At 41.8% G+C, this 13,301-nt stretch overlaps 1 protein-coding gene across 2 annotated transcripts in view; it reads right to left on the reverse strand.

The window, feature by feature from the left end:
* Positions 1-13,301, reverse strand: part of col4a3 (collagen, type IV, alpha 3) — a 125,743-nt gene that overhangs the window by 83,565 nt on the left and 28,877 nt on the right. The window lies entirely within an intron of this gene.

The raw sequence follows: 13,301 nt of genomic DNA on the forward strand, positions 1-13,301 counted from the left end.
AGTCAGAGAGTAACAGTTCACACACCTGATTCAGCAAGCTAACAAGCAACGCTAAACGGATTGCAAACGGGTTAGCATAACTTTAACCAAACCAAAAATAGTTGTTCTAAATATTAGCTAGCTGGTGTCATGACTTGCCCTCCTGGATGGAGATCAAAGGTGCTGGTTAACCAAAGGCTTCAAGACCCCCCTCTCCTGGGGGAGATGGCCAGTTTCATGACAGTCGTAAATACCTTGGAGGAACTGTCTCTCCATAGCCATGCAGTATTGAGGGGAAAGAACCCTTTTGATACAAGGATATTCTTCCCGCCAAAACTACAACATCCAAAAGTAGATAATGAAACAATAATCCTAACACAAAGAATGTGGGAAATAGTCGGGAGGGACTTAAAGAACAATCGTGTCAGATCATTTATTGTTTGGTGATATCTTCATTTTTTTAAATTATGGAAACATTGTAACTTTAAGAGCTTTCACAATGTATATATCAAACTTGCATCTACGTGTTGCCAAACTTATATGATTAAATATTAAACTATTTCTGAAAAGACAGCAACGTGATTGTAGCCTTCTAAATAAGAAATTGTATTTCATATAAAGTTGTATCCATTCAGTAACCACGTCCACGTGAGCACAGACATTATGCCGGCATGATGGAACGCCCCCTTTGACTAGAGCACTTAAAAAGGACTCCTAACAAAATTTACGACAGACCAGAAAATGTGGAACAGTGGCTACACGTTGAAATGGTTGCCATTTAAATAGATCAAAACATGCCGGGTTGCTACCGGTGTGTAGAGTGGTTCTAGCTGTATCCTCAATAAACAACCATTGAGACCAACCAACAGTGCAAGCTGAACGTGACAAATGGTTTAAAAACTACAAGACCAGAAAAAGCTAAGACATTCAGACTTTCGACGAGTGAAGGCGAAGACTATACCAAACATTCTCAGTCTGCAGCTGGGTAAGGTAACGTAGTCTAGGACACTCGACCGAAGACGAGAGACAAAGAACAATTTCCTTTCACCACCATAGATACCACTAAAGGATCTTTTCTAACAAGCCTCTTTGAACACCGCATGGTACACCTCTGGAGGACCCGTTCTAAACAGACACTCCGAGACCAAGAAGCTACGACTACAAAGGGCATGGTAACCTCTGGTGGACAACCAGAGACTTACAAACCCAGAGACTTCTGTCGAACTGATTTTCCATAGATGGACCGGGCAATTTCACCAGAGAGAGAAGACAAATACATTCAAGCGTAAATACATATACATTGCAATTATTTTCAAATGAGCGGTCGTTCATGTGCAAAGTATTCACATGCCCATGACTATAGTTTTCCCAACTGTATGTACGATAAGTTGACTCTCTCAGTCTCTCCTTCTCCTTACATGCCCCTCCTTTTTCATTATGTACCAAGCCGTCATATCGCGTTAGTCCACTAGGGACTATTCAATGCATTACGTTAGTAATCAATGTGGAATCTATCCTGTGGTTGTGTTTACGTAATTCTGTGTGTTTAATTCGTTAGTTAGTAAATAAATAACTAAGTCAATTTGTGTATCGCTGAATCATCATGCAGACTAGGGTTCGTGCAGATTTGAAGTCAACGACATTCAGAATGAGACTGATATGAGGTAATAATAATTAATATGATAACGATATTTCCTCCAACGTTATAATGAAAAGCTGCCTCTCAGTCCGAAAAAAACACACGTTATTTGGAGACTTGTGGGGGGAATGCTGATGATGTCGCCCACTGTATGCACTTTCGGTAGCCTGATTGAGTCCAGACTGAGGAGAAATCTGCACACAATGCATCCCTGACCATCTCCTAAAGTACTCAGCCAGACCTGAACACAATCAGACCACAAAGCAACTTGTGTGTGTCTAGAACCGTCTTTTCAATGCGATCTTCGTATTCTGATAGCAGAAGTTGCATGTAAGTGTCAAGTGTAGACATGACCTTGCAGCTGGGGGCAGTCATATCACAGTTTGCAAGCTACGGTCACCGGGCCAAATCCTCAAGTGAGATCAGGTTCCGTATTCACAAAGAAGATCTAGAATTAATTTAGATAAGATGTTTTCTTGCAGAGAATGGAAATGTGTCTATATACTCACAACCCAACCCAAGAAGACACACATACCCCTGAGGGGCTGGAAGTAGTGGGTCGGCCGCAATGGAGTGCCCCTGGAGAAATTATTGGGTGCCTTGCTCAAGGGCACCATAGCAGGTGATGGTATCTAGAACGATGTCAGTGACCCAGATTTTACCATCTGAACTGGGATTCAATCTGGCAACGCCCTGGTTGCTGGCCTACTTCTCTAACCACTAGGTAACCCTGTATAATTTTTGCCTTTAAGATCATAATTAATAAGATAACATGGACAGGGGGACCTGATCCTAAATCAGCACTTCTACTCCAAGAATCTTTATGAATACGGAGTGGCTTCAGATCCGACTTTTCACAGACCTTTTTTTCTGAGTGCTAAGTGTCCTGAAGATTCTCTGCATGTGCGTATCCATAGACATTTAAACTAGTAGATAGTTATAGCACTGAATTCATCCACGTATACTTATGGAAAACTCTCAATGGCGCATGAAGCCGGACTTATTTGAATTTGAAATGTGCCATATTGCTGAATGACACCAAAAAAAATCGCTAAGGATCATGGTGAAAGTGGCTGTAACTAGCAAAGGATCTTGATCGATGTAGACGTTTTAATCCTGCCTGAGCGAGTCAACTGGCAAAGAGCGTGCATGAGAATCTCCTCGTAGCCTGCTGGCCGGTGATTTTTTGTATTTGTATTTATTAAGGATCCCCATTAGTTGCTGCCAGGGAGGCAGGAACTCTTCCTTGGGTCCAGCAACATTACAGGCAGTTATATACAATAAAAAATGGTATTACATTTCATAACATTTTTCACAACACATTAAGTGTGTGCCCTAAGGCCACTACTCTACTACAACATATCTACAATAAAAAATCCATGTGTACGTGTGTGTAGAGTGTGTGTATCATTGGTTTGGATGTATGTGTCTTTGCCTGTGTGTGATTGGTCTGTGTCAGCACGTGGTCCTGTGTGACGACAAATGTAGTAGTCAGAATGGATCACAAATTAATTAAATATCTTGATACTGTATGTAACAAACTTTTGTTTTAAAATTACCCTGGGAATTGAACTTGATCATAATAAACACATTTTAGAGGCCAAAACGTCAAAACCCCCCAAAAAATGGCCCGTTCTGGTGATCACATTTTACCTAGGATTTCTAGAGCAGACCAGGGCTTTTGGCACCACTAGGTTGTTATGCAGTAGACCAGGAGAGCTCTTGACTTCACGCTCCAGACTGGACACTGGGGTCCTGTGAGGATCACGTTCTGCACATTTGTTTATGCTCTACTTTACGCTCTGCCCTACTCATAGAGAATAGGCTACTACGGCAAAACACTGTAATATCTTGTGTTTCACCGAGTCGTGGCTGAATGACGACACAGATAATATACAGCTGGCTGGGTTTTCCGTGCATTGGCAGGACAGAACAGCTACATCTGGTAAGACAAGGGGTGGTGGTGTGTGTCTATTTGTCAATAACAGCTGGTGCGCAATTTCTAATATTAAGGAAGTCTCGAGGTATTGCTCGCCTGAAGTAGAGTACCTCATGATATTCTGTAGACCACACTATCTACCAAGAGATAGTTTTCATCTATATTTTCCGTAGCTGTCTGCTTACCACCACAAATCAATGCCACACTCAACAAGCTGTATAAGGCCAAGAGCAAACAAGAAAATGCTCACCCAGAAGCGGTGCTCCTAGTGGGCCGGGGACTTTAATGCAGGTAAACTTAAACCCGTTTGACCTCATTTCTACCAGCATGTCACATGTGCAACCAGAGGGGAAAAAAACTCTAGACCACCTTCACTCCCCACACAGAGACACATACAAAGCTCTCCCTCGCCCTCCATTTGCCAAATCTGACCACAATTCTATCCTCCTGATGCCTGCTTACAAGCAAAAACGAAAGCAGGAAGTACCAGTAACTCGCTCAATGCGGAAGGGATCAGATGACGCGGATGCTAAGCTACAAGACTGTTTTTCTGTGCCCAAGAAAGTGAAGGTAACCAGCCTAAATTACTACCGCCCCGTAGCACTCACATCGGAAGCCATGAAGTGCTTTGAAACGCTGGTCATGGCTCAGATCAACAACATCATCCAGGCAATGATGCAATCAGTCAGGATGCTCTCGATGGTGCAGCTGTAGAACTTTTTGAGGATCTGAGGACCCATGCCAAATCTCTTAATTTTCCTGATGGGGAATAGGCTTTGTTGTGCCCTCGTCACTACTGTCTTGGTGTGTTTGGACCATGATAGCTTGTTGGTGATGTGGCCACAAAGGAGCTTGAAACTCTCGACCCACTTCACTACAGCCTCGTCGATGTGAATAGGGGCGTGTTCAGCCCTCCTTTTCCTGTAGTCCAAGATCAGCTCCTTTGTCTTGCTCACGTTGAGGGAGAGGTTGTTGTCCTGGCACCACACTGCCAGGTCTCTGACCTCCTCCCTATAGGCTGTCTCATCGTTGTCGGTGATCAGGCCTACCACTGTTGTGTCATCAGCAAACTTAATGATGCTGTTGGAGTTGTGCATGGCCACGCAGTCGTGGGTGAACAGGGAGTACAGGAGGTGACTGAGAAAGCACCCTTGAGGGTGTCGAGGATCACGCGTGGCAGATGTGTTGTTACCTACCCTTACCACCTGGAGGGCGGCCCGTCAGGAAGTCCAAGATCCAGTTGCAGAGTGTGATTAAGAAACATGTGACTCAGAGTTTTGTACAGTTGGATACTCTTCCAAAGCCACTAATCTCTCCCCCATTCCTAACCAGAAGCAAATACTTGACATGTCTCCCAGAAGATTGGGACCGAGTGACGGTAAAAGGAAAGTGTCAGAAGATTGCTGCTTATTAACTGTTAGGACCCAAAGTTTACACTGTAACGAGGGTGTCCACAAAGGGGTGGGGTGTAGCTCGGCCATGGGATGAGAGATGTGTTCCTAACCTGAGCACAGGGAAGTATTATCCACAGATACTCACTGTCACTGTAGCAGAACATAGGATATTATTGGAGATGTTGGTGGCTAAAAAAACAGGTAGGAGTTGGGAGACAGGTAGGGAGAGTCTGAAAGATTCAGTCCTAGATCTATCGGTGAACCACAAAGGCAATAGGAGATCAGGAGCAGGGGACAGATTCAATGCAATAGTTATTCATCAAGGCAGTCGAGGTAGGGACAGCAACTGAAGCAGCGGTAGTAGTGGTAGTAATAGCATGGAACTGGACTACGGCGCAAACGAGGGGTATCTTGAAGTATGCATCATGGGCAGTGTTAGTGGTACCTTTTTAGTGTTGCTGGGATATCACCTTCTGAAGGCGTTGATGTTGAAACGTGTATACCGTGCTGGTTTGCTATATATAAATCATGCATAGCTTAACGCATTATTAATACTTGTTATGTTTTGTGTTTTCTTTTTGTTTTCAAGTCTTGTGATATCACTCTTTGGAACCCAAAGGAGGAAAGGGAGAAAGTCAAAAGCTGCAGATGAAATGTCATTATCAGTTGTACAACAAGAGGGGGAATAAGAGTGTGCATGGCGTGATTATAAATCAGGCCATAAGTCTCGGGAATTGTAAACCTACAAATCAACTGAGAATGTTAACCCTTTCACACGTACCATCACACGGGTGTGATCGTTCTACAGTGGTACGATCACACCCGTGTGATTAGAATGCTTATTTAGACCGGACAGTTTCGAATGATGCAACAATGAGCTGGTCACACTTTTTTCAGAAACTATTTACACAAACACAGTAGTTACAAAGTTATGTCCAGAATGTGTTATTTTTGGATGCAATGTTCAGATATTCACAAAAGTATCTATAGCATAACACAATCATCCAAACCGGAAAAATGTAGGCTACATTTGTCCTAGCGCTAACGGAGGAAAGATTGACGCAACACAAGCGGTCCTATTTTGGCCAGCGAATAGCCTGGATCCCATTGAGCACGTCTGGAACTTGTTGGATCGGAGGGTGAGGGCTATGGTCATTCCCCCCAGAAATGTCCGGAAACTTGCAGGTGCCTTGGTGGAAGAGTGGGGTAACATCTCACAGCAAGAACGGGCAAATCTGGTCCCTGAGGAGGAGATGCACTGCACTACTTAATGCAGCTGGTGGCCACAACAGATACTGACTGTTACTTTTGATTTTGACCCCCCCCCCCTTTGTTCAGTGACACATTATTCAGTTTCTGTTAGTCACATGTCTGTGGAACTTGTTCAGTTTGTCTCAGTTGTTGAATCTTGTTATGTTCATACAAATATTTATACAACGCAGTTGACAGTGAGAGGATGTTTCTTTTCCCCGGATCCACGGATACAAACAATTTAAGTGTGGAAAGTGATCTGTAAAATTCAATAAGTGACAAACTGGGCATACTTGAATTAGTCAGTAAGGATATAAAGGAGTTGAATTCGAGCCTTGAAACGAGTGACGAAAGAGCAGCGATAATGGAGAAAGAAACAAACACGCTAAATGAACAGTCAATAAGATTGAAATGGACGTTAATGAACTAGGAGGACATCTTTCTGAGAGAAGCCTTACTAGACATACAGACTAGATCTATGAGAGAAAATCTAGTACTTACGGGTATCCAAGAAAGAGAAAGAGAAGTTCCCGAAAACATAGTGAAGGAATTCTTTCTTACAGCGCTTCAAATCACACTCGATGCTGTCGATAAAATCCAACTCGAACGTGTACTCCGTTTCGGACAAAGAGGACAGAGATATGAGCGTCCAATCGTTGCCAAATTTGCTTTCTTTAAGGATAAAGTAATGGTTAAAAGCCTGGGTAAAAGACTCGCCGGCATGAAAATAAGCATGAAGTTCATCAGTTCCCGAGGGAGATTGCAGAACGGTGCAAAGCTCTGTATCCAATCTTCAAGGAGAATAGATTAAAAGGCAAGCGTGTAGCTCTCGTAGTTGATAAACTGCATATTGACAACCAACCAAATGTTCCAAGACACAAAGACTATTCCATGGCTATTCTAAAAATTACAAAGTTCTCAGAGTCGGCAAATAATGGAACACCCAATACTAGCCATGGTAGGGATTGTAATAATAAAATAAATAGATTGAAAAAATAAAAATAAAAATAGTTAAATAAATAAAGTACAACTACACTGTACCTTTCAAGGGAATGTTGTGAAATAATTAGTATCCAACTTTCCATTTATAGTATTTTATAAATGGATAAGACGGCATTAGAAGAAAGGATAAATAGCAAAATAACACATCTTCAAATATAACTAATTGGAACACAAAAGTACTCAATCCACATGGTGGGGATAAAAACACAGCATACAGAATGTTGGTGTGTGTGGATGTATTGTGATGGAAGATGTGGTGTGTGTTTTTCGGTGTTTGGAAAAGTGTGATGTTAAGTGAGTGAGAAAGGAAATGGTTGCATATACCCGGACCAATGTTTGTCTGTGAGCAGAGGTTATGAGAGAGAGCTTTAAATGTTGTGCAGATGAGGGATATGCATTTTAAAATAATCTAATTTATTCATTGTCCTATCACGATGGAACTACATTTTAAAATAAATTATACATCTAATGTATTTATTTATTGTCCTATCATGATGGAACCCTATACCCTAGACACCCACCTGAACGACCCATACAATAAAGAGAAGTCCCTATCTGTTTCATGGGCCTGCTGTAAGCTGCCTAAATGCAGCCAAAACAGAAAGATACATGTGGTCAGAGTAGCACTGCCCCCTCAAGATTCTGAGCCTGCCTGGCAGGGTTGGACCTACAAAGCCAGAGCCCCCTGATGAGAAAGCATAAAATACAAGGAAATTCTCAAAGCTGCAAATGAGAACCTTGACGACCTTGTACCTAGCCGGTGGGGATTCTGGTGGGGTACCCCCACCCAGGAAGTGGCAGTGCTGGCAACACTGGCTGCAGTAATCCATGTGGAGGGGGGTCACACTCCGACAATCAGAGAGGCCCTGGTGGCACAAAATAATCAAAGGTCTGACTGCACAAAGATGCTTGGGAATATGGTCACAACTGGGGATCAGCGTGTGTGTGTTTCAGGGGAAGGGGGTGGATCTGATCTCCATCACCTAGGACTTGACAATGGTTAATCAAATCTAACATTTTTGCCAAGTTTTGCTCAATCTTGCATGCTTTCTCAAACAGATTTAACTGTATATGCATCCAATCAGGTCCTGTCTTGAGTTGGGCTCTGGTATGTAACAACCGTTGAGCATCTGAGCTTATGGTTGATTGTGGGGGAAAGAGGTTGAGTGAGTGTGTGTGTGTGTGTGTGTGTGTGTGTGTGTGTGTGTGTGTGTGTGTGTGTGTGTGTGTGTGTGTGTGTGTGTGTGTGTGTGTGTGTGTGTGTGTGTGTATCCCATATCTGTTGCAAGGGGGTAAAGATATAAGGGATAATATAGGAGGAATCACAATAATTGTTTGCCATTTTTCTTTACATAATTTGAGTCAATTTGAGGTGTACCTGTGGGATGTATTTCCAGGCCTACCTTCAAACTCAGTGCCTCTTTGCATGACATCATGGGAAAATCTAAAGAAATCAGCCAAGTGTAGACCTCCACAAGTCTGGTTCATCCTTTCCAAACGCCTGAAAGTACCACGTTCATCTGTTCAAATAATAGTACGCAAGTATAAACACCATGGGACAACGCAGCCGTCATACCGCTCAGGAAGGAGACGGGTTCTGTCTCTTAGAGATGAACGTACTTTGGTGCGAAAAGTGCAAATCAATCCCAGAACAACAGCAAAGGACCTTGTGAAGATGCTGGAGGAAACAGGTACAAAATGATCTATATCCACAGTAAAACGAGTCCTATATCGACATAACCTGAAAGGCTGCTCAGCAAGGAAGAAGCCACTGCTCCAAAACCGCCATAAAAAAGGCAGACTACAGTTTGCAACTGCACATGAGGACAAAGATCGTACTTTTTGGAGAAATGTAGAACTGTTTGGCCATAATGACCATCATTATGTTTGGAGGAAAAAGGGGGAGGCTTGCAAGCCGATGACACCATCCCAACCGTGAAGCACGGGGGTGGCAGCATCATATTGTGGGGGTGCTTTGCTGCAGGAGGGACTAGTGCACTTCACAAAATAGATGGCATCATGAGGCATGAAAATTATGTGGATATATTGAATCAACATCTCAAGACATCGGTCAGGAAGTTAAAGCTTGGTCGCAAATGGGACTTCCAAATGGACAATGACCCCAAGCATACTTCCAAAGTTGTGGCAAAATGGCTTAAGGACAACAAAATCAAGGTATTGGAGTGGCCATCACAAAGCCCTGACCTCAATACTATAGAAAATGTGTGGGCAGCACTGAAAAAGCGTGTCTCGAGCAAGGAGGCCTACAAACCTGACTCAGTTACACCAGCTGTGTCAGGAGGAATGGGCCAAAATTCACCCAACGTATTGTGGGAAGCTTGTGGAAGGCTACCCGAAATGTTTGATCCAAGTTAAACAATTGAAAGGCAATGCTACCAAATACTAATTGAGTGTATGTAAACTTCTGACCCACTGGGAATGTGATGAAAGAAATAAAAGCTGAAAGAAATCATTCACTCTACTATTATTCTGACATTTCACATTCTTAAAATAAAGTGGTGATCCTAACTGACCTAAGACAGGGAATCTTTACTAGGATTAAATGTCAGGAATTGTGAAAAACTGAGTTTAAATGTATTTGGCTAAGGTGTATGTAAACTTCCGACTTCAACTGTATACCAAAAGTTTAGGGTCACGTAGAAATGTCCTTGTTTTTGAAAGAAAAGCATTTTTTTGTCCATTAAAATAACATCAAATTGATCAGAAATACAGTTTAGGCATTGTTAATGTTGTAAATTACTATTGTAGCTGGAAACAGATCATTTTTAATGGAATATCTACATAGGCGTACAGAGGCCCATTATCAGCAACCATCACTCCTGTGTTCCAATGTCACGTTGTGTTAGCTAATCCAAGTTTAGAATTTTAAAAGGCTAATTGATCATTAGAAAACTCTTTTGCAATTATGTTAGCACAGCTGAAAAACTGTTGTCCTCATTAAAGAAAGAATAAAACGAGTCTTCTTTAGACTAGTTGAGTATCTGGAGCATCAGCATTTGTGGGTTAAGTTACAAGCTCAAAATGTCCAGAAACAAAGCACTATATTGTGAAACTCATCAGTCTATTCTTGTTCTGAGAAATTAAGGCTATTCCATGCGAGAAATTGCCAAGAAACTGAAGATCTCATACAACGCTGTGTACTACTCCCTTCACAGATCAGCGCAAACTGGCTCTAACCAGAATAGAAAGAGGAGTGGGAGGCCCCGGTGCACAACTGAGCAAGACGACAAGTTCATTAGATTGTCTACTTTGAGAAACAGATGCCTCACAAGTCCTCAACTGGCAGCCTCATTTAATAGTACCCGCAAAACACCAGTCTCAATAGTGAAGATGCAACTCCGGATGCTGGCCTTCTAGGCAGGGTTGCAAAGAAAAAGCCATAGCTCAGACTGGCCAATTAACCGAAAAGAATAAGATGGGCAAAAGACAGAGGAACTCTGCCTAGAAGGCCAGCATCCCGGAGTCGCCTCTTCACTGTTGACGTTGAGACTGGTGTTTTGCGGATACTATTTAATGAAGCTGCCAGTTGAGGACTTGTGAGGCATCTGTTTCTCAAACTAGACACTCTAATGTATGCCTATGTAGATATTCATTAAAAATCAGCCCTTTCCAGCTACAATAGTCATTTACAACATGAACAATGTCTACACTGTATTTCTGATCAATTTGATGTTGATTTAATGGACAAAAAAGCTGCTTTTCTTTCAATAACAAGGACATTTCTAAGTGGCTCCAAACTTTTTAACGGTAGTGATGCAAAACAATATACGGGGGATTGGAAGTGATGAGGACAATTAAATTGATGGGATATGGAATAATATGTGTGTCACGCCCTGACCATAGAGAGCTTTTGTTCTCTATGTTGGTTAGGTCGGGGTGTGATTTAGGGTGGGTCATCTAGGTGTTTATATGTCGATGTTGGCCTGTTATGGTTCCCAATCAGAGGCAGCTGTTTATCGTTGTCTCTGATTGGGGATCATATTTAGGCAGCCATTTCCCCTTTGTGCTTTGTAGGATCTTGTCTATGTATAGTTGCCTGTGAGCATTACTATTTAGCTTCACGTTTCGTTTGTTCATTTTGTTCTTTTGTTCCTTTTAGTTTTCTATTCCAAAATAAAGGATGGAAACATACCACGCTGCATTTTGGTCCACTCCTTATAACGATCGCGACAATGTGTGAAATGCTTGATAATGTATGTGATATCAACGGAGAAGTATATTTTCTTCAAACTGTAACTAGTGCCTGCAACCTTACAAACAGCACAGGAATGAAATCATCAACATATAATGATACTGCTTTAAAGCAGTATCCAGATCCATTGGATGTAGTGATCACAATATAGTAGCCATATCAAGGAAAACCAAAGTTTCAAAGGCTGGGCCTAATATAGTGTATAAGAGGTTTTGTTTTGATTCATATCTTGATGTGAAGACTATTTGCAGGTCTGTGGTGTGTAATGAGGAGCAACCAAATGCTGCACTTGACAAATTTATGAAATTGCTTATTCCAGTTAATAATAAGCACGCAGCCATTAAGAAAATGACTAAAAACGGTTAAATCCCCTTGGAGTGATGAAGAATTGAAAAATTGTATGGTTGAGAGGGATGAGGCAAAAGGTATGGCAAATAAGCCTGGCAGCCCAACTGACTGGCAAACGTACTGTAAATTAAGAAATCATGTTACCAAACTAAATAAAAAAACTATACTATGAAACAAAAATAAATTACATAAAGAATGATAGTAAAAAGCTTTGGAGCGCCTTAAATGAAAAAAGGCTAACTCGGGCTCCATCATTCATTGAATCAGATGGCTCATTCATCACAAAACACAGGTATGACATGCCAGCAACAAACGCTGACACTACACATCCAAATACATCTGACCAAATTATGAAAGACAATAATCGTACATTTGAATTCTGTAAAGTCAGTGTGGAAGAAGTGATTTTTTGTTGTTGTTGTCTACAAACAATGACAAGCCACCAGGGTCTGACAATCTGGATAAAAAATGACTGAGGATAATAGCGGACGATATTGCCACTCCTATTTTCCATATCTTCAATTTAAGCCTACTAGAAAGTGTGTGCCCTCAGGCCTGTAGGGAAGCTAAAGTCATACCGCTACCCAAGAATAGTCAAAGAGACGATCAATCAGCCTGTTACCAACCCTTAGTAAACTTCTGGAAAAATATGTGTTTGACCAGATACAACGCTATTTCACGGTAAACAAAATGACAACAGACTTTCAGCACGCTTATAGGGAAGGACACTCAACAAGCACAGCACTGACGATTGGCTGAGAGAAACTGATGATAAAATGATTGTGGGGGCTTTCTTGTGAGACTTCAGTGCAGCTTTTGACATTATCGATCATAGTCTGCTGCTGGAAAAAACGTAAAAGTTATGGCTTTACACCCCCTGCTATAATGTGGATAAAGAGTTACTTGGCTAACAGAACACAGAGGGTGTTCTTTAATGGAAGCTTTTCAAACAAGTTTCTCCCGAGTCACGCAGCGGTCTAAGCACCGCATCTCAGTGCGGCCGTCATTACAGTCCCTGGTTTGAACCCAGGCTGTAACACATCGTAAATAAGAATTTGTTCTTAACTGACTTGACTAGTTAAATAAAAAGTGCGTATGGAGTTTAAATTAGATTATAAAGAGTCAAGTGTGTGTGATGTCTGAATAGATAACGACCTGGCCAGTTTTGCATGGTTGAGTGTCTATGTGTGTAACATGAAGTGGGTATAATTTGTAAGTCGCTCTGGATAAGAGCGTCTGCTAAATGACTTAAATGTAAAAATGTATAACCTTAATATGCAGGACGATAATTGTAATCTATAGTATTGTAACGGCTGTCGTCTTCCTCCTCCTCGGACGAGGAGAGGCGAGAAGGATCAGACCAATATGCGGAGTGATTTGCGTTCATGATGATTTATTATAACGAAACAATCCAGAACACTTACAAATACAAAAACAACAAACGTGACAAAACCGAAAACAGTCCTGTGTGGCACGAACACTAACACGAGATACAACCACCCACAAACACACACGTGAACCCCGGCTGCCTAAGTA

The sequence above is a fragment of the Salvelinus alpinus genome, chromosome 22, assembly GCF_045679555.1.
Source record: "Salvelinus alpinus chromosome 22, SLU_Salpinus.1, whole genome shotgun sequence".
NCBI classification, from domain to species: domain Eukaryota; kingdom Metazoa; phylum Chordata; class Actinopteri; order Salmoniformes; family Salmonidae; genus Salvelinus; species Salvelinus alpinus.